This window comes from Chiloscyllium punctatum, chromosome 39 (assembly GCF_047496795.1).
Source record: "Chiloscyllium punctatum isolate Juve2018m chromosome 39, sChiPun1.3, whole genome shotgun sequence".
NCBI classification, from domain to species: domain Eukaryota; kingdom Metazoa; phylum Chordata; class Chondrichthyes; order Orectolobiformes; family Hemiscylliidae; genus Chiloscyllium; species Chiloscyllium punctatum.
The window spans coordinates 33,026,291-33,047,752 of record NC_092777.1 but is presented as its reverse complement, the minus strand read 5'-3'; the positions used below and the strand labels follow the sequence as shown (position 1 = coordinate 33,047,752).

The following is a 21,462-nucleotide window of genomic DNA, read 5'->3' as shown; positions in this document are numbered from 1 at the left end:
CTTAGAAGAGTATAAAGGCAGTAGGAATATAGTTGAGGGAAATCAAGAGGGCAAAAAGGGGACATGTGATAGCTTTGGCAAATAGGGTTAAGGAGAATCCAAAGGAATTTTATAAATACATTAAGAACAAAAGGTTAACTAGGGAGAGAATAGGACCTTTCAAAGATCAGCAAGGCAGCCTATGTGTGGAACTGTGTGAGATGGGGGCGATACTAAACAAGTATCTTGCATCAATGTTATCTGTGGAGAAGGACCTGGAAGGTATAGAATGTGGGGACATAGATGGTGACATTTTTAAAAATGTCAAGACAAAGAAGAACACCACTTTGACTGGGACAACGTACACATCCTAGGACAGGCGATACAAAGACACACAGGAGAATTCTTAGAGACATGGTATTCTAACCAGAACTCCTTCAATAAACACATTGACTTAGATCCCATCTACCTTCCTTTGAAAAAAAGAACCTGAAATGAAATCATCCATGTTAAGAAACCCACGTTAAGAAACCAGGACTTATAAATAGAGAGGCAGAACATGCCACCAGCATTTCACCGACTCTCACGGAGTTACCTAAACATGGTGACAAAATGTCCGAAAACAAACCTCAGAGCACTAACATATACTTATTTTGAAAAATGTCCATATTACAGAGGATGAGGTGCTGGATGTCTTAAGATGCATAAAGGTGGATAAATTTCCCAAGACCTGATCAGGTCTACCCTAGAACTCTGTGGGAAGCTGGGGAAGCGATGGCTAGGTCCCTTGGTGAGATATTTGGATGATGTGATTGTCACAGGTAGGGAGCTGGAAAACTGGCGGTTGGCCAACACGGTATCACTATTTAAGAAAGGTGGTAAGGAAAGGCCAGGGAACTACAGACCAGTGAGCCTGACATAGGTTGTGGGCAAGTTGTTGGAGGGAATACTGAGGGACAAGGTATACATGTATTTGGAAAGGCAAGGGCTGATTAGAGGTAGTCAACATGGCTTTGTGTGTGGGAAATCATGTCTCACAAACTTGATTGAGATTTTTGAAGAAGTAACAAAGAGGATTGATGAGGTCAATGCAGTGGAAATTATCTATATGGACTTCAGTAAGGCATTCGACAAGGTTGCTCATAGTAGACTGGTTAGTAAGATTAGATCTCATGGAAAACAGGGAGAACTAGCCACTTGGATACCAAACTGGCTCGAAGGTAGAAAACAGAGGGTAATGGAAGAGGGTTGCTTTTCAGACTGGAGGTCTGTGGCCAGTGGTGTGCCACAAGGACTGGTGCTGGGTCCACTGCTTTTCATCATTTATCTAAATTATTTAGATGCTAACATAGGAGGTATAGTCAGTAAGTTTGCAGATGATACCAAAATTGGAGGTGCAGTGAACAGCAAAGAAGGTTAACTCAGAGTACAACAGGATCTTGATCAGATGGGCCAATGGGCTGAGGAGTGGAAGATGGAGTTTAATTTTGGCAAATGTGAGATGTTGCATTTTGGAAAGGCAAATCAGGACAGGACTTATACATTTCATTGCTGAACAAATAGACCTTAGAGTGCAGATTCATAGTTCCTTGAAAGTGGAGTCACAGGTAGATAGGATAGTGAAGAAGGCTTTTGGAATATTATGTGCAACTCTGCTCTCCCTCCTATAAGAAGGGCGTTGTGAAACTTGAAAGGGTTCAGAAAAGGTTTACAACAATGCTGCCAGAGTTGAAGATTTTGAGCTATAGGGGAGAGACTGAATATGCTGTTGACTCTGGAGCATCGGAAGCTGAGGGGTGATCTTATAGATGTTTATAAAATCATGAGGGGCATGGTTAGGATAAATAGACAAGGCCCTTTCCCTGGGTTGGGGAGTCCAGAAATGGGGCATAAGTTTAGGGTGGAAAGATTTACAAGGGACCTAAGGGGTAACTTTTTCATGCAGAGGGTGGTGCGTGTATGGAATCGGCTGCCAAGGGAAGTACTGAAGGCTAGTACAATTACAACATTTAAAAGACATCTGGATATGTATATGAATAAGAAGGATTATGAGGAATATGAGCCAAGTGCTGGCAAAAGGGAATAGATTAATTTAGGATATCTGGTCAGCATGGACAAGTTGGACTGAAGTGTCTGTTTCCATGCTGTACATCTCTATGACTCCAAGACATTCCATGAAAGGATCAAAACAGAAATTGCTGGAGAAACTCATCAGGTCAGACAGCATCTGTCCAGTTTTTGAGTCCAGTGAGTCTTCAACAGGTCTCAAAACCTTAACTCTGCTTTCTTCCCACAGATACTGCCTGATGTGGTGAGTTTCACCAGCAATTTCTGTTTTTGTTTCAGATCCCGAACATTCGCAGTTTCTTGTTTTATTCATTAAAAGGAATCTGTTTGATCAGTTTTTTGGTCACTTTCCTAAAACCTTCTTAGACCAAATTTGCTTTGGTATACCTGTGAAGCAACTTCAGATTTTTTGTTGTGTTCAAAGTGGTATATAAATCCAAGTTGTTGTTGACATTGAACAGTGATGCTCACGATTTATTGGATCTTGATCAGATGGGCCAATTGGTTGAGGAGTGGTAGATGGAGTTTAATTTTGATAAATGTGAGATGCTGCATTTTGGAAAGGCAAATCAGGGCAGGACTTATACACTTCATGGTAACGTCCTGGGGCATGTTGCTGAACAAAGAGACCTTGGAGTGCAGGTTCATACTTCCTTGAAAGTAGAGTTGCAGCTAGGTAGGATAGTGAAAAAGGCATTTGGCATGCTTTCCTTTATTGATCAGAGCATTGAGTATAGGAGTCGTGAGGTCATGTTGTGGTTGTACAGGACATTGGTTAGGCCATTTTTGGAATATTGCGTGCAACTCTGCTGGTTGGATCCGTTGTGAGTTACAATTGGTAATTGAAAAACTCAATTGTGGGTACTTTGATGTTGACTTAAAACATGAAAGAAGAATTTTTTAAAGCTCTAAACAGAACTCAAGGAGGTCTAGTTGTGTTTGTGTTGAAAATTGCCTCAGGTTCAACAGTTTAAGCACACCAACAGGATTTCACAGAATTATTTTAAAACTGAATTCACTACTATGCTTATCTTACATAATCTAGAGACTGTGAAACATTGCGCAACTTGAACTAAGAATATAAAAAGAAATTCAAAAGACTATATAATGAAGTAACCCTGTACTTGCAAAACTTGTAAAATTCATTTGTCTGTTTAAAAATCACTTTATGAATTTCTCATTTCTGAGAAAGGAAGAATGTGAATAGCTTATGACCTGACAAAGAAGCTTTACAGAAATATGACATGGTTTCCATATCATGCTGGTAACATAATGATCAATTGTACAGAAATGATCATTATATATGGCCTAGTTTTTAGAAAGGAATATTCTCGCTATCTGATTGCCTTTTCACACAGATTGATCCACTTTCCTTTTAAAAGTTATTATGGATTCAGATTCTGCCACTGTCCCTGAAGCAACCTAACGAATTACTTATAATAAAATAACCGCCTTTAGTCTTTTGCTGGTGATCTTAGATTCATCCTGATATTAGTGATTCACTGACTAGTTTGAAATCAATTGTAAGTGTTTGAAACAAGCTGTCATTTACTTAGAAAGTTAATGTGCAGATTGACTTCAGTCCAAATTGACATGATACTGCATCATAGATACAGTGTCAGAGGTGTTCATATTACAGTTTTGCAAGCACCGAGGTGCCTTTTCCTGTTGCTGTTTGACTAAGCTCTAGTGTAATTGGGTACCCATTCTTTTTGAATACTTGAATGAACACAGTTCGCCGATTTCTCAGCAACAAACCCAAACAAGCAGACAAAACATGTCCAGAAACCCTAGCCACCCTCCCCTACAACTCAGAAATGGCTGCCAGACTACTCAGACCCCTTGGCATCATGGTAGCCCACAAACCCACCAACACACTAAAACAGCAGCTAATGAACTTGAAAGACCCTGTACAGACAACAGCAAAACTAATGTCATTTACAAAATACTGTGCAAGGACAGTGACAAATAGGCAGAAAACTAGCCACCAGGATACATGAACACCAACTAGCCACAAAAAGACACGACTCTCTCTCACTAGTATCCTCACATACGGATAAGGAAGGTCACCACTTCGACTGGGACAACATATCCATCCTTGGACAAGCCAAACAAAGACACGCACGAGAATTCCTAGAAGCATGGTATTCCAACCGGAACTCTATCAACAAACACATCGAGTTAGACTCCATCTACCACCCCCCGGGAAAAGGAACAGGAAGTGACTTCACCACAGGAAATAACATCACCACATGAAATGATATCACCAACCCAAAGAAACCCAAACATATAAACAGAAAGCAGGAATTTTCATGAGGTCCACTGAAGATGTTACCTAGTTAGGTAACGAAACATCTGGAAATGAACCTTTCAGCTCAGCGAGCAAACCTACATCCAAAACAGATATCTGTAGATGCTGGAAATAAGAAACATCCATTTGGGTCTTAGCAACTACCTTTTGTACAGCTTGCATGAAACATTCCTCACTTTGGTCCTACTCAGGCCCATTCCCTCAAATCTTTTGCCTCTATTATGATGTGTATCAATATCACGCTCTGCTCTTAACCTGAACTGAAAAAGCTCATCAACTTTGCTCCCAATTTCCACTTTTCACACGTTCCTTCTCCAACTGTCCTTCTCCCTCCTTGCCTTCATTTCTTCCATTTCTAGTGACAGAGCATAGAGACATAGAGATGTACGGCATGGAAACAGACCCTTCAATGCCAACCTGATATCCTAACCTATAATCTAATCCAGTCCCACTTGCCAGCACCTGGCCCATATCCCTCCAAACACTTCCTATTCATATACCCATCCAGATGCCTTTTAAATGTTGAAATTGTACCAGCTTCCACCACTTCCTCTGGCAGCTCACTCCATACATGTACACTCTCTGCATGAAAAAGTTGCACCTTAGGTCTCTTTTATATTTTTCCCCTCTCACCCTAAACCCATGCCCTCTAGTTCTGGACTCCCCATCCCATCCTATCCATGCTCCTCATGATTTTGTAAACCTTGATAAGGTCACCCCTCAGCCTCCGATGCTCCAGGGAAAACAGTCCCAGCCTGTGCCGCCTCTCCCTATAGCTCAAATCCTCCAACCCCAGCAACATCCTTGTAAATCTTTTCTGAACCCTTTCAAATTTCACAACACCCTTCGAATAGGAAGGAAACTAGAATTGCATGCAGTATTCCAAAACTGGCCTAACCAATGTCCAGGATAGCTGCAACATGACCTCCCGACTCTTATACTCAATACTCTGACCAATAAAGGAAAGCATTTGAACTAATAATATTCATTATAGGCTTACTGACAGTCACAGTTTGCTTGACTCACCTGCCACATGCCCTGTAAGGATTCCATTCCATTCTCCCAGTGTCTCTGCCTCTTTCCTATTTGTGCTGATGATGTAACTTTCCATATCAGCAATTCCTCAATTGAAAATTCCTCACCATTTCCCTGGTCCAAGTTTCACATTCGTGACACATCTTCTCTTCATCCCTTCTGCTTCTTCCCAGAGCCACATAAGGGTACTCCTTGTCCTCATCTTTTACCTCAGCAGCTTCCATATTGATCATTACTGGCAGGTCCAGTATGATGTCACCACCAAAGACATCTCCAACTCTCCCTACCTCTCAGCTCCATGAAGGTACCATTTCCTTCTTACATTGTGGTCCACTCCTCAATCACTTCTTTCCTTGCCCTCAACATTCTCCCTACATATGCAGAAGATGTAATACCTGTCCTTTTCCAGACTCTGTTCTCAAAATATAGCACAGTGGCTCAGTGGTTAGCACTGCTACTTCACAGTACCAGGGACCTGGGTTTGATTCCAGCCTCAGATGACTGTCTGTGTGGAACTTGCACATTCTCTCTGTGTCTGCAAGGGTTTCCTCCCAAAATCCAAAAGATGATGCATGCAATTCTGGTCTCCTTCCTTTCAGAAGGATGCTGTGAAATTTGAAGGATTCAGAAAACATTGACAAGGATGTTGCCAGGGTTGGAGGGTTTGAGCTATAGGGAGTGCCTGAATACGCAGGGGATATTTTCCCTGACGCGTTGGAAGCTGAGGGGTGACCTTATAGAGGTTTATAAAGTTACATGGGGCATGGATAGGGTAAATAGACAAAGTCTTTTCCCTGGAATGGGAGAGTCCAGAACTAGAGGGCATAGTTTTATGGTGAGAGGGGAAAGATATAAAAGAGACCTAAGGGCAACTTTTTCACACAAAGGGTGGTACATTTATGGAATGAGCTGCCAGAGGAAGTGGTGGAAGCTGGTACAATTACAACACTGGATGGGTATATGAACAGGAAGGGTTTGGGGGGATATGGGCTGGGTGCTAGCAAGTCAGATTAGATTAATTTAGGATATCTGGTTGGCATGGATAAATTGGACCAAAGGGTCTGTTTGTGTGCTGTACATCTCTACAACTCTATGTGCAGGTTTGGTGAATTGGCAATGCTAGATTGCCCATAGTGTTCAGGGATGTCTCGGTTAGATGGATTAGTTAGGGGTAAATGTAGAGTCATGGAGAATGGGCTTGGTGGGATACTCTTCGGAGGGTCTGTGTGGACTTGTTGGGCAGAACAGCCTGTTTCCACACAGTAGGGATTCTAAATACAAGGCCTCACATACTACCTCGCCCCTTCTGTGAAGCAGTAACTTATGTGCACTTCTTTCAATTGATTTTACTGTACTTGCTCCCCATAATGGGGTTTCCTCTGCATTCAGAAGTCCAACCTCGATTAGATGACTTTGATAACATCTCTGTGCAACCAGCAGGCATGACCCCAAGTTACTTGTCATTTCAATTCTCCCGTTTGCACTCACACTAACATCTCTGTCCTCGGCCTGCGGCTAGCGCTGCTGCAGTGACATTCAACCTTAGCTCTGGGAACAGTGTCTCGTTTTCTAATTATAGGCATTTTCCAGGTTTCTGGATAAATGATTGCAACAATACTGAGTCCCAGACGCTGACCTACCCCCGATTTGGATTCAGTTTCTGGCACTGCCCCAGTATTCTGCTTGGGCTCTGTTCTGCGAAGCAATCTCTCCGGACTCCCACCCTATCACTGATGTTTCTTTGTCCTTGTCCCTCTCACCAATGCGCACAAATGATTACATCTCCAACTTTTCCCAGTTCTGATCAAAAGGGTTCCGCTCACAACGTTAACCTCTGCTTTTCTCTGCAAGAGGTGCTGCCTGAACCTGCTCGCTAATTCCAGAAATGATTGATAACCTCGAATACTCTGAATTAATAATCTATTTCAATGACTTCTTTTCTGGATTTTCCCAGCACAGCGATACAACTGCGGCTCACTCCGGTCATTTTATTTTCTAAACTTACTTCCCGAAATGGGATTGATTGAGGCCAGGTTAAACCAATGAGAAATCGACATTGGGAGTTTACTCCAATGGCCGATGCGCCCGGCGGTGTAGGCGGGATTTTCTCTGACCGAGCTCAAGTGACTCTATGACTTTTAAGATTTCAAGCCGAGGTAGTTTGGAAATTGCTGTTACTCACTACATCCACAGTTGGGACTGGAAGTTATAAACGAATGCAAATTTAAGATGACAGATTGAACGGGTGAGCCCAGAGCCGTTTATGTTTTCTATCTGCGTTTTGTTTGTAACAAAAAAAAAACACTGCTTTAGTGTGAACCTGTTGTTTTGATTGTCTGGCGGTGGGTTATGCTTTTGACTTTGCATTAGTTTTACCCCTGAGGTGTAAAATGGGCACCGGGGGGGGGGGGTGGTTGCAAAGTTGCTGAAACAGAGAAAAATTAAACGAGGAAGTGATAGGAATGTTGTGGGACATCGCTGATGTCTCTTGTTGAAAATGGTATCAGAAGTATAGCTTAAATCGTGCGATGATAAAGAAACCCTCGGAACTGTAAATGCGCAGTTTGAGTGTGAAACTTTGACCCGTTTATTATGTCGCAGCGGGAAAGCAAGGGGCAGCTCAACATATCTGCATTTGGTTCAAATTAAACTCCACCTGAAACAATGTTGGTGCGTATAATCCAGACAGATGTGTTCGACTTTGCCGGTGTTTAGTTTTATTTTAAAGTTTTACCTTTCTTCGGAGAAGTCATATGTTTTGTTCTATTTGTGAGGGTCGAGAGAGTGGTGCTGGAAAAGCACAGCAAGTCAGGCAGCAGCAGAGGAGCAGGAGAATCGACGTTTCCGGCTTAAGATGAAGGGCTTTTGACCGAAACGTCGATTCTCCTGCTCCTCGGATGCTGCCTGATCTGCTGCGCTTTTCCAGCACCATTGTCCCGACTCTGATCTCCAGCATCTCCAGTCCTCACTTGCTTCGGTGTCAATACTGGGATGAATGGACAGCCAGATGCCAATCCTGAGGGATCCAGAGTGTATGGCGAGCTCGGAGAGAATGCTGGTCACCTTACCCGTTTAACCTGAGATCAAGTTCACTCCCTCAAATCGCTGCTGCATTCCCTGTGACTCCAACAGCTCGGAGGTTTACCTCCTGTTCCGAGCCACCTAATGAGCTAGAGATAGCACAGTGGGTCTCCACTGTAGCGCCTCAAGAAGACTCATTCCACTCCCGTGACAGTTCCCCATCTCTCTCACTATTGTTAAATACACACGTTAATGCTATCATAAAATAGTGAACAAATTCATAATTTAAATACTGTCCGTATTTATTGGTCCAAACATTTTCTGTTTTCGGTACGGAATCAATGTATCCTGCAGGGATCAGGATATTTCCGCTAATATTAGTCACACTTCAGTTTTTACCTCCATGATATACAAAATGAGCCAGAATTTGTCAATTTTTAAAATATCAGTGCACACCTCCTGTCAACATTTCCAATTCCATCGTTTTTTGATGGAAACTGAGAGTTGTTATGCTGTAATTTGTATATGACTTTAAAAGAGGGAGCAATGATTATAACCATATGACATCTTCCAGGCTCTAGTTCTGCTTCTTCTGAATTCTAAACTGTGCCGTCATGTCCCGTGAGCAACATTATGGGCTGTTGATTTGGAGATGGGAGAGATACTAAACAAGTATTTTGCATTAGTGTTTACTTTGAAGAAAGACATGGAAGATACAGATTGTGGGGAAACAGATAGTGACATCTTGAAAAATGTCCATAATACAGAGGAGGAGGTGCTGGATGTCTTAAAACCCATCAATGTGGGTAAATCCCTAGGACATGATCAGGTGTACCCCAGAACTCTGTGGGAAGCTATGGAAGTGATTGCTGGGCACTTGGTGAGAAAGTTAGATGATGCGGTAGTCACAGGTAAAGTGCTGGAAGACCAGAGGTTAGCCAACATGGTGCCACTATTTAAGAAAGGTGGTAAGGAAAAACCAGGGAACGATAGACCAGTGAGCCTGACATCAGTGATGGGCAAGTTGTTGGAGGGAATACTGAGGGAAAGGATGTACATGTATTTGGAAAGGCAAGGACTGGTTAGGGATAGTCAACATGGCTTTGTGCATGGGAAATCATGTCTCACAAACTTGATTGAGCTTTTTGAAGAAGTAACAAAGAGGATTAATGAGAGCAGAGCAGTCTATATGGATTTCAGTAAGGCGTTTGACAAGATTCCCCATGGGATACTGGTTAGCAAGGTTAGATCTCATGGAAAACATGAAGACCTAGCCATTTGGATACAGAACTGGTTCGAAAGTAGAAGACAGAGGATGGTGGTGGTGGAGGGTTGTTTTTCAGATTGGAGGCCTGTGACAGTGGTGTGCTACAAGGATCAGTGCTGGGTCCACTGCTTTTCATCATTTATCTAAATTATTTGGATGTGAACATAGTTAGTAAGTTTGCAGATGACACCAAAATTGGAGGTGAAGTCGATAGCGAAGAAGGTTACCTCAGAGTAACCTTGATCAGGTGGGCCAATGGGCCAAGGATTAGCAGATGGAGAGGGCTGAATAGGCTGGGGCTGTTTTCCATGGATCATTGGAGGCTGAGGGGTGACCTTTATAGAGGTTTATAAAATCATGAGGGGCACGGATAGGGTAAATAAACAAGGTCTTTTCACTGGGTTGGGCGAGTTCAGAATGAGAGGGCATAGGTTTAGGCTGAGGGGGAATGGAGGTTCATGCAATTACAACATTTAAAAGGCATGAATAGGAAGGGATATAGGCAAAGTGCTGGCAAATAAGACTAGATTAATTTAGGATACCTGATCAGCATGGTCGGGTTGAACTGAAGCGTCTGTTTTTGTGCTGTACATCTCTGACTCTATGACTTCTAATTTATTGCAAGTTTTGCCTGTTGTTCACACTTGAGTCCCCACATCATGATTATGCCTCCTGACTAGAGTTTATAGATTTTTAAAATCACTGTTCATGTATGTTAGGACACACCGCTGGAGTAGATGGGCCTTGAACTCTGGACTCTTGGCTTAGAGATAGGAGCACTACCACTGCCACAAGAGCCCCATACATACTCCTGGTTGTAGCTTCCTGTGTTGTCTCTTGATTCAATCTCTGTACTTCCATCTTCGAAAATGGATTACGTGTAAACTTAAATCTGTGTTATACTTTACTTACACATGCGCATCTAGCGCACATAGGACTGAGGGAATGTTCTACACATCCACAGAGTGAAAACCATACTTTCATTTGATTTCAACAGTCAGATGTTCTGCTTGCAGATTTCTGGTTGGGAACAGCGTTTAAAATCATTTAATTTGTCACTCACCTGACTTTGCTCACATTTCTTAACTTGCATTTCTGTCCCACACTCGGTATGTGGTCCCAAACAAGTTGGGGACACCACTTGAAATGCTTTTCACCAGCTTGTTCACCAGTTAACTACAATGTTTCCTTTTTCTCCATGCCCTGAGTCAACCTTGTACCGGGAAGAGTGTTAAGTTTTTAAAACTCTGGCGATTAGATATGTATACGTTCTCAGTGATAATGATACTTACATTTCATTGTTGGCTTTTTAATACCATATTTGAATGCTGTAAACTTTGCAAACTTGGTGGGTAAATGAAGAGTTAGTCTCTTGCCATTGTTTAGTCTTGCATTAAGTCCTACTTCTCATTCGCGTGTTCGTGGTTTTTACATAAAACTCTGTTGCATTTTTAAAAAAATTTCCAACATCCTAATTTCCTCCTTATTTTCTAGTACTCTCCAGCCACAGATCATAACCACCTCTGCCCCAGTACCACTAGCCCTGTTTCTCCCTATTCACCTCCCCAGTATTAAGCTCTCACATATCCCACACATAGCCCAGGCACCAGACTCTATAACCCTGCCTGACCTTAACCTCAGTAACATATTCACTCCATATTGTTATGACAGATAGCAGACTGTTGTAAGAGTTGGAATGGAAGCTATCGAAGAGTACAGTGCTGGAAAAGTACAGCAGGTCAGGCAGCATCCGAGGAGCAGGAGAATCAATGTTTCGGGCATAAGCTCTTCACCAGGAATGAGGCTTGTGAGCCAATGGGGCTGAGAGACAAATGGGAGGGAGATGGGAGAGGGGGGGAAGGGAGTTGGGAATGCGATAGGTAGATTAAGGTGGGGGTGAAAGTGATAGGTCGGAGAGGAGGGTGGAGCAGATAGCTGGGAAGGAAGACGGGCAGGCAGGACCATTCAAGAGGGCAGTGCTGAGTTGGAAGGTTGGGACTGGGATAAGGGTGGGGGGGGGGAGAGGAAATGGGGAAACTGGTGAAATCCACGCTGATCCCTTGTGATTGGAGAGTCCCAAGGCAAAAGATGAGGCGTTCTTCCTCCAGGCATTGGGTGGTTAGGTTTTGACGATGGTGGAGGCCCAGGACCTGCATGTCCTTGCCGGAGTGGGAGGGGGAGTTAAGGTGTTCAGCCACCCCACCCCACACTCTTGACCAGTCCTACCTGTCCATCATCCTTCCAACCTATCCACTCCACTTTCCTCTCTGACATATCACTTTCAACCCACCTTCATCTACCTTTCACACTCCCAGCTACCTTCCCCCAGCCCCATCCCATTTGTCTCTCAGCTTCCTTGGCCCACAAACCTCATTCCTGATGAAGGGCTTAAGCCTGAAACGTTGACTCTCCTGCTCCTCGGATGCTGCCTGACCGGCTGTACTTTACCAGCATCACACTCTTTGACTCTGATCTCCAGCATCTGCAGTCCTCACTTTCTCCAAATGGAGGCTATCCATCTTAAGGCTCTAACTAGTAGAGATGACAGAGTCTACTATATGTTAACAGATTCTAGTTTATTACATACTTGTAGACTTTATACAACATCACAGAAATATATTCAGATCCATTCAAATCTTGTGATTGGAGAGCCCCAAGGCAAAAGATGAGGCGTTCTTCCTCCAGGCATTGGAGCCTTCTCCCCATATGATCTATAGCATCAAAGTTAGTTGTTACTCATACTCTTCAATAATTCTTGCACTGCCCTATCAGACCCTTATGCTGTATCTCTCCCTGCTCCCAAGTCTCTGTACTGATATAAGAATTAAACCTAGATTTGTTCAATGAATCGCATCAGTTGTATGACACCTTGATCTTTTACTATAAATTCTATGTTCTATGATCCTGCCCCACTAGCTATCCATCTTAAGCACTCTGAAAGCATGTATCTCCAAATAAACCCGTTGGACTATAATCTGGTGTTGTGAATTTTAACCTTGTCCACCCCAGTCCAAAACCAACACCGCCATATCTTTAAAATGAGAGAGAACCAACATCAGTAAAGAATTATGTATGAGGACCGTACAGACAAATCTGAGTGTATACAGAGGAAGGTGAGTTGTCTGAGTCCAGAGTCAGGAAATAAGCAGTGATGGCAGTGGCATATTGGTCATGGTCAGTCTGCAGGTGAAGTGTCAAAACTTTTTCATTTATATAACTATAATTAAAGAGCTCTAACAGCACATCCATCATCCTTTATGGATGGTAAAACCAACTGGATGGGCACATGGATCACTTTCAGCCTGTTCATCCTTGGATATGTAGTCAAGAATGTGTATATCTCTTTTGGTTTTTTTTTTAGAGCTATTGTTTTCCAGGAAATCAGCCCTCACTGTCAACAGTGATGGGCATCTGAAGTCCGGATAACTTTTGTGATACAATTGCTATTCTTCTTTCTTGGACTGTCATTCTTCAGGTTATCTATAGGGTTCATACATTCCAAGTTGCAAAATTTCAATTTTTTTTTTTGTTTAATCACAAAGATAGTAATCCCAGAGGATATGATTTCACAAACAAGACACCAGGACAATCTATTTCAAGAGCACCTTTTTAAGTCCCCTTCTTATCTGGGGTAGGTAGAGTGTACTCCAAATAGGACTGTCCAGGCACAGATGATACTATGCAAAGACAACTCTGTCCCAACGTAGCATTGGTAACCTTTGTGCACCAATCATTTGTATGCAGGTTCTTGACCATGGATCGACTCAGGTTCACAGCTGTGTTCCATAGCTAACTCTCCACAGCCATAGGTGTTGAGCCTGCATGCAGCTTTGTATAATGTGTGGACCTTGGGGAGCTGTCACTGTCCATGTGATGTTGATAGGTTGCTCATTAGATTTTGGTGACTGGTCAAAGAATGATATCTTTTCTTTATTCCCTCATGCACTGTGAGCATTGCTGGCTGAGCAATTGCCCTTGAGAGGGTGTGCTGAGCTGTCTTCTTGGGCCTCTGAAGTCTGTGCGCTGTAGTTAGACCCACAATGCCCTTAAGGAGGCAATTCCAAGATTTTGACCTTGTGACAATGAAGGAACATCGATACATTTCCAAGTCAGAATGGTGAGTGGCCTGGAAAGGAACTTGCAGGTGGTGGTGTGGTGGTGTTCTCATATATCTAGTGCCATTGTCCTTTTAGATGGAAGTGCTCGTAGGTTTGGAAGATGCTGTATGAAGATCATTGGTGAATTTCTGCAGTATATTTTGTAGGTAGTGCACATTGTTGTTGAGTGTCATTGGTGGAGGGAGTGGATGTTTGTGAATGTGGTGCCAATCAAGCAGGCTGTTTTGTCCTTGATGGTGTCAAGCTTCTTGAGTGTTGTTGGAACTGCAGCCACCTAGGCAAGTAGGAAATATATCATTGCATTCCTGACTTGCACCATGTAGAAAGTGGACAGGCTTTGGGGAGTCAGGAACTGAGTTATTCACTGCAGTATTCCTAGTCTCTGACTTGCTTTATACAATATTCTGCCATTTAACCACCTTTTAGCCTCGCATCACCCTATGAGCTTACCAATGTGGAAGCAAGAAGGTCCTGACAATCTCATGAGATTTTTAGAGCATATTAAACCTTTCCACCACATCAAGGTGGGAATACATGGTGAAGACTGAAAATACCACAACAGTGGGTGCTGGTTGACTCTGTGAGTAGTCATACAGAAACATAAGAAAACGTTAGAACATGATCCGAAGTAGCAATTAGAAAAAAACCCACAGATGTACAGAGACAGAAAGACAAGTTAACATGGTAAATGGGGATCGGAGAGTAACAGATTGTGAAAGATGTTTGTGACCAGATGTTGTGTAACTAGAGTACATCTTGGACAAGAAAGTGAGGATGCAAAAGGTGCCAAGGAAGAAGAGCAGTCATTATAGGAGATGGGGCTGGTGGCTTAACAGCCCACTGAAGTTAAAATTATGAGATACTGCACCTTGTGTAAATATAACACTAAATATTGAATAAAAGCTGAGCACTGAGGATGCTATAAATCTGAAACAACCATAGGCTATTTGAGAAACTCAGGTCTGGCAGCATTTGTAGGGAGAGAAACAAAGATAATTGTTTGAGTCTGGTATGACTTTTTTTTTCCAAAAGCTGTTGGACGTTGTGTGTATTTAAACTAATAAGTTCAGGTCGATGAGATGGAAAGCCTTTTATGTTCGAACATTTGTGGAGTGATTATGAATAATTAAATCGCAAGGTTAACAAGAGCAATCTCAAGAAGGGACACAGAGGAATTTCACAATGACAGGATAAAATAGAATCATAGAATGCATGCAGCATGGAAACAGGCCATTCAGCCTAACAAGTCCACACCGACCTGCCAAAGAGCGTCCCATCCAGACCCATCCCCCTACCCTATCCCTGTAAACCTGCATCTCCCATGGCTGACACATCTGAACTCCACATCCCTGAACACTATAGGTAATTTAGCATGGCCAGTCCACCTAATTGCACATCTTTGGATTGGGCGAGGAAACCAGAGCCCCTGGTGGAAACCCACACAGACATGGGGAGAATGTTGGAATTGAACTTGGGTGCCTGGCACTGTGAAACACCAGTGCTAACCATTGAACAACCATGTCGCCCCTCTGTGACTCCAGACCCACAGTAATGCAGTTATTACTTAGCTACCCATTGAAATGGTCTAACAAGTGAAACAGTTCAATGGCAATTAGGGATGGGCAATAAACAAAGGCTCAACGAGTGGTGCCAACAACTCATGAACCAAATTTATAAAAATAACACAGATTGGGTCAGGCAGGGAGCTGCTACCATGGGTTTCTCAACATGTGAATACAGTGCCATATACCAGACTCAATCTGTGTAACTGTAAGTTGAGAATACACAGTAAGCTCTGCCTTGATGTAGATTATTCAGCCTTATTAATTCATCACCATTAGATTTTGCTGAAGATTCTGGTAACTTTGTAAACAAATCTCACAGGATCAAGAGGAGACCATTCAGCCCCTCGAATCAGTTCCACCCCTCAATAAGATCGTGACTGATCTGTGGCCTCACCCCATTTGCCTGCCTTGAGCCCATAACCCCGATACCCTTTGCTGAAAAAGAAGCCTCGCGTGACTTGGATTTAAATTTAACAATTGAATTGGTGTAGACTGCTGTTTGGCCTCTGCTCATTTGACTGCAATAAATTTGCTTTTGTTTGAGAAGGATAGAATTGCTAATTCAGTTATAGCATAACAGTTTGCGTGCTGTGATTATAAAATAATTAATCAAGCAAGCTTTGAGTTTAAAAAACAGAGATCTTTGCTTTGTTACATTTAAACTGATTAAGTATGAGCTATAGATTAGATTTTTTTAGATTACTTACAGTGTGGAAACAGGCCCTTCGGCCCAACAAGTCCACACCGACCCGCCGAAGTGCACCCACCCAGACCCATTCCCCTATGTTTACCCCTGGACCTAACACTACGGGCAATTTAGCATGGTCAATTCACCTGACCTGCACATTTTTGGATTGGGGAGGAAACCGGAGCACCCGGAGGAAACACACGTAGACACGGGGAGAAAGCGCAAACTCCACACAGTCAGTCGCCTGAGGCGGGAATTGAACCCGGGTCTCTGGCACTGTGACTGAATAGGCTGGCGATTGTCCTTTGAGCGCCAAAGACTGAGGGTTGACCCTAGAAGTTTATAAAATCATGAAAGGCATGGATAGAGTGAAATTGAGGTCTTTTCCCCAGGGGAGGGAAACTAGGGGGCATAGGCTTAAGGTGAGATGGGAAAGATTTAAAAGGGACCTAAGGGGCAACGTTTTCATGCAGAGGGTGGTGTGTGTATGGAATGAGCTGCCAGAGGAAGTGGTGTAGGCTGGTACAATGACAACATTTCAAAAGGAATCCAGATGGGAATACAAATAGGAATGATTTACAGAAATTTTGCCCAGTTGCTGGCAAATGGGACTAGATTAATTTAGAATATCTGGTCAGTGTAGACGAGTTGGACTGAAGGGTTATTTCTGTGCTGTACATGACTATGGTTCGAAGTATAACAAATTAAATGCATTGTTGCACAGACTTAGACACACACACCAAGTTCACAGACATCAATACAGATTAGGGTGGGGCAAGTTAGATTGGTCAAATAAGAATCCATAATATAAAGTAAGAATATGTACAGTCAGTTGTTTGGCCACTCAGCGGCAGCAGGTTGAATTCAGCGGCCTTGCTGCTTTCATTTGGCTGTAGTCAGAATCACATGACACCAGGTTACAGTCCAGCAGGTTTATTTGAAATCCCAATCTGTCAGAATGTAGCCCCTTTGTTGGGTGTAGTAAGAGAGAAACACACAGATACAAATACAGGCAACAAAGAATTAGCACTACAAAGTTTGAAGTGTTGGGCAAACATAATGGCTTCATATGAATTAGTCAGTCTGTCTACTACTGAGATAAAAGGAGACAACCAACAGAATTGAATGTTGTTCTTGTCTCAGTGGCAAACTATAGAATTTTTAAAAAATTGAACAACTTGGAGTTGCAATCCTGTTATCAGACCTGGGGAGGGAGTATTATAAACTGTGTTACACCCTAGATCTCACTGAGGAGCAGAGAACCAAACAGGAGAGATTTGAAGTCATACACTGGGCCTGTATTAATTCTACTTCTAAATGATATGAGTTTAATTTCAGGACAGAAAGGGAGAGGGCAACTATGTGATGGCACTGACACATCCAACCGAATACTGTAAATTTGGGCAATTAAGAGATGATCTAATTAGAAATGGGATAGTATAGGCATTAGAGATTGTGCCATGAGTGCACAACATTTTGAGAGGGGAGAAGCATACTCTCAAGGAAGCTATTGACATGTGCAGAAGCTCTGAGATAGTCAATCATCAGCTCGAGATTATTAAACACTGAACAGACAATGTATTGAGTTATGCTAAGAAACATTTCAGGCTGACACACACTGGTAAAAGGAGAAAATATTTCTAGCAGGGTCAACAGAAATTGCAAGGCCAAAATACAGAATGTGAATAATGCAAAGGACACCATATAAGACATGAAAGGATGTCCAGTCTAGGGAGAGCACTGGCCTAACTGCAAGAAGCTGAATCATAAGTGCAAATATAGTAAAATTGTGGTAAATTAAATTGTAGAGGGGCCACAATAAATTTATAACCAGCAGAGCTTTAGGATAGCTGAGGAAATCCCAATATAAATTGATTAGCTTTTAAATATGCTGTATGTTTTATTTTTAAAAATCAGCAGTAAATATGTGAAAAATATCTTATTTTTTCAATTTATTTGCATGTTACAATGACTTGACTGTGCAGCGTAAAAGCAATCTTTTCCGCTTGGAATAATGTCTGTGGCTGACTCCACTATCAGACATGATTGCAATCAAACAGGTTTCCATGCTGCAGTGCAAAATCCTAGAAAATCTCAAAGGCATTTGAGGCTTCACCTCAAGTTCAGGTGGGCATGCAGATGGGTATTTGCCAAGCTCTTCATGGTCATCAGGGTAATAATCTTCCCTTTCGTCAATTGATGCATTTTGTCCAAAGTCCTGAATAACATCTCAAAGTATATATAAAAGCCATAGAAGAAAATGTGGGGGTGGGAGGAAGAGATGATAAGTAAGTTTATGAATAACATGAAGTTTGGCCAGATGGTTGACAGTAAAGAAGAAAGTCTTAGTTTACAGGAGGGTACAGATGGATTAGTCAGATGGACGGATCAGCAGTAGAAAAGATTTAAGTAACAACTGAAGGGAGTACTCAATGTATGGCAGGACATTAGGAAGCTCAGGAACAGAGGGATCTTGGGCTGCTTGTCCACAGATTCCTGAAGCTGGCAAGACAGGTTACCAAGTTAATGAAGGCATTCAGGACACTTACCTTTATCATTTGAGGTGTTGTTATAAGAGCAGATAGGTATATTGGATCTGTACAGACATTTGGTTAGGCCACAGCAGGTCACCATACTGTTCTGTAAGTCAACTTTAAGGGCATTTAAATGGTCATTGGATAAACATATGGATGAAAATGGAATGGTCTAGGTTAGATGGGTTTCAAACTGATTTCACGAGTCCGCGCAACATCAAGGGCCGAAGAGCCTGAACTACGCTGTAATGTTCCATGTTCTCGGAAAGGTGTGATTGCACTGGAAGAGGAGATTCACCAGGATGTTGCTGGGTTGGAGCAGTTTAACTATGAAGAGAAGCTAGGCTCATTTTTTTTTCGAGTGGAGAATGCTGAGAGGAGAACTGATAGAAGTGTATGAGGTTGAGGGGCATAGAAAGCAGCTGCTCCCTTACTTGAATGGATCAATAACAAGGGAGCAAACTTTTCAAAGAGAAAGGCAAGAGGTTTAAAGGGAATTTGAGGAAAAATGCTTTTACCCAGAGGATGGTGCAAACCTTACAATACATTGTTTGGGAGGATAATTGAAATCGGAAACCTCACAAACTTTAAAAATTACTTTGAGCACTTGAAATATGACATATTAGAAGTGGGACTACTGCAGTGGGATTTTAGAGTGGATTATTTTTGTCAATGCAGACACAATGGGGCTAAGGAACTGTATGGTCCAATACAAAGTTGGAGATCACCCAATTAGTTTAGCTAGACATTTACTGAATTAATCACTGACATTTTCATATTTGCAGAACAACATAGTTTCTTAGATTTTCTGAACACAAGCAGTGGCAGTTTTTTTGGTGCCATTCAATGTTGGAATTGAACAGGGCAAAGCCCCATTCCTTGCTTTGTGTTTCACCATTACATATTTCATCTTTAAACATGATACAACAACCTGGTAAAAGGCAGTTAAACAGTCCAGTTCATCCACATTAAAAATATTTATGAATGCTTACTCATTCAGCTCACAGACTAGCATGCTTGCAGCTATCACTGCTGGCCTACCTGTGAGTTTGAGTTCTAGTATGACCTAGCTCCATCTGATTGGTTGGTGCAGTCAATGGACCAGAAGGCATGCAGCCATTCCAGAGATACCGATCTGAAATTCTGGTTTATCGCGGACATCCTTCAATTGGAATTCCTATCTTGCCAGCAGGAATGGCTGGCATTCAAACCACAACTAGAGTTTCACATTACCATGAACATAGCTCATCGCTATTTCACTTGTTCAACAAAAAAGAGGCAAAACTGGTTGGTAATGATGGCTCCTAGGGAGATGTCAGCCAATAATTCAGATGAATCACTTTACAACATGCAACAGGTTAGCATTGTCAGGTCCCAAGGTGATAAATGGTTTGTGACTGTTAGACTGATGACAGCAGAGGAGGGCATCAAGTGAATGTGATGTGTCTGATACACACTGCTGCCTTGTGCAACCTCATGAGCTTCGTAAATCTCTGTAAAGTGGCTCAAGACAGTGACCAACTAAAATGAAACCCTGAAAGATAAATTTGAGCGTATATGATGGAATGATACTCACTCATATCGAGCGGTCAAATGTAGCTGGGAGCCCAATGTAATGGGAAGGATGAGGTTTTGGACTTCCAGACAATTCTCGATGCTAATAAGCTGAGAGCTCTAACAGAAATACATTACCAGTGGATGTGGATACAATGCAATTGTTTGTTGAATTTGTGAATTATTTAGCAAAGGTTTTGTCTAATTTGTCACCAGGGTGAGTTCACTGCTAAGGATATGCATCATTGTTGAAATGTGAGAAAAGAAATACCTTACACTCAAACAACTAGCACCAAAGGCTCGACATGCTGTCGTAGTCCTTAAACCATCACTGGCATCTTGCTCTGTTCAGTCGCTCACCTTGTGAGCAACACTGTACAGAAAAGGAACATCATGCCAGGAACAAACTGACAACAACAACTTGTATTCATGTCTTTAAAAGACCCAAACATTATAGAGATCATAACTAATAACAGCTATTAAACACATCAGTTGAAGTACCAACCTTTAAATTTTCCCTTTTTTTCTTGTAATGTTTTTCTAAATGCATAAATTGCATTGAATATTTATTATTTGGTGAGTTGTTTAATGCATTACAGTTGATGACAGACTGAGGTTGTATATCAGTGTGTGGGGGTGGCCCAGTGCTTGGATAGGTGGCAGGGTGGGGTTTTGAGGGTGTTCTAAGCTCTAGGGGAGGTATGGTTGGGGGAACGCTGTGAGATTACTTTTAATAGTCACTCAGAAAGTTTTCTTAATTTGTTCACGGGATGTGGGTGTCACTGGCCAGGCCAACATTTATTGCCCATCCCTAATTTCCCAGGGGGCAGTTAGAGTCAACCACATTGCTGTGGGTCTGGAGTTGCATGTAGGTCAGACCAAGTAAGGACAGAAGTTTCCTTCCCAAAAGGATGTTAGTGAACCAGATGGATTTTTCCATCAATTGACAATGGCTTCATGGTTATCATTAGGCTCTTAATTTCAGATTTTTATTGAATTCGAATTCCATCATCTGCCATTGAAGAATTTGAACTCAGTCCCCAAAACCCTTTACCTGGGTCACCACATTAAGTCTGGTGACAATACCACTAGGCCATTCCCTCCCCTCTCAATGTATTTAATAGGCTAATGTTCTGGGGACTTGGCTTCAAATCCTACCATGTTGAAATTTTAATTCCATAAAATTCAAGCCTAACGGCAACCATATAACCATTATTGTGAAAACGCATCTGGTTCAAAGAAAATTTGCTATCCTTCTCTTTATCTTGCCGATATGTGACTGCAGACCAACAGCAATGTATGGTCTATTCTTAACTGCTCTCT

The 21,462-nt window shown here is 42.2% G+C and overlaps 1 protein-coding gene across 1 annotated transcript in view; it reads left to right on the top strand.

The window, feature by feature from the left end:
* Positions 1-7,509: 7,509 nt before the first annotated feature.
* The window catches only part of LOC140463939 (phosphoinositide 3-kinase regulatory subunit 6-like), a 99,133-nt gene continuing 85,180 nt past the window's right edge, over positions 7,510-21,462 (top strand). The window contains exon 1 of the mRNA XM_072558422.1: positions 7,510-7,637. The gene's annotated coding sequence lies outside the window, so the exon portion shown is untranslated. The remainder of the gene's footprint in view (positions 7,638-21,462) is intronic.